Raw genomic sequence first — 1,657 nt, forward strand, 5'->3', positions numbered from 1 at the left:
CAAACTCTCTTCTTTGGTCCTTGACTCTAATCTCCCTTTATTGAAAGATTAGGAATAAGTTATTAATTCAGGTTTCCTGATCTGCATCAGCATAGCTTGATATTTTCGATTAAAACGAAGTTGATCTGAGGAATAATTACAATTAAAGCACCAAGTGAACTTAACACCAAATTAACAAAGTTTATTTTAAAGCCACCTGCATGGATAATGCACAACCTGGAATATGCAGCAGACAAATGGGAGAGGAAAAAACCTCTAACATCAAATTGATGACTGACACAAATCTTTTCATTCCAAAGCAAAACCAAGCAGATTGTGTCCTCCATCAGGATGGGAAAAGGAAGAGAATCAGAATGGATCTACTGCAAGGAATGCTCCAACTCCATGTACTTTTGCTGTCAGCATTTTCCTAGTAACACCTGAGGCTGGCTGTAATCATGCAAATACCAAAGGGCACAAGATTCAAAAGGATAAACCTTAACTGTTGTCAGAGCACACTCCATCAGGTCTAGGAGTTTAGCTTGCCGTGATCAGTAAGAGCTAGCTGATGAGGTCTGCTGTGAAGAAGCAACCTAGAAACATCCTCAGTGGAGGACTCCTCAAAACAGCTCTCCTCCACAGCCTCAGCAGGGCTCCTTCTGCTTGCCTGGTTATCAGCATAAGCCCCTAGCTGCCTTCCCTCACAGAGTGGAGCAGCACCTGCCCTTGGTGCATTCTGACAACTGGCATGATTTCAAAGGCTCACTGCAAATGCCAGTTATGACCAGTCCATTTGATTATACTGTGGGTTTTGTCAAACCACTGGGCTTTGAAGCTAACCAATCATGGCTAATCAACATTTGAGAGGTAAATAAGAACAACAGTGTCTCTTTGATCTCTATCTCTGTATAAATAAATAGGTTATTTATTCTAGTTCTGGAAATACGCTGCAGTACTGCACAAGCATGTTTTACTGATACTATTAGACAGAAGTGCTTGTGCATGCTTATGTCTAAGGGAAAGAAAGGAAAAAGGGGACTGCCTTTCACCTGTTCTGCTTCAGGGAAAGAAAATAAAAATAAACTAAAAAAAAAAAAAAAAAAAAAAAGGTGGGGGAGACTACCTAGATAAAAAAGGGGCATTCCCATTTCTGCTTTGTAGGGCAGAAGACCTAGCTGCTGGTCTAACATCTATATCCTAATATCCTAACTGTTTTTTTTCCCTGATAATGTTCCTAGCAAATTAATAGATTCAGCTTTGACAGCATTCACAGCAGGTGTGATCAGAAAGAACTTGTGAACAGTAGCATTTCTCATCTTGGCAATACAGAGATTTAACTAAACAACATGCTGCTTAAAATGCCAGCAGTTATTTAAGGTTTTGTTTCCCATTTCATCTTTATCAACAGCAGAAAAGGTGAGGAAAGAGGTGGCCATCTATGATGGAGCTACAGAACTGATGGACAGGGGCAGAGCAGTTGATGTCATCTACCTGGACTTGTGCAAGGCATTAGACACTGTCCCACCCAACCTCCTTGTCTCTGAATTGGAGAGACATTGATTTGATGGATGGACCACTCAGTGGATAAAGAACTGGTTGGATGGCCGCACACAGAGAGTTGCGGTCAACGGCTCAATGTCCAGTTGCAGACCACTAACGAGTGGTGTCCCTCAGGGAT

Source organism: Nestor notabilis, unplaced genomic scaffold, assembly GCF_000696875.1.
Source record: "Nestor notabilis isolate BGI_N333 unplaced genomic scaffold, ASM69687v1 scaffold32519, whole genome shotgun sequence".
Lineage (NCBI taxonomy): Eukaryota > Metazoa > Chordata > Aves > Psittaciformes > Psittacidae > Nestor > Nestor notabilis.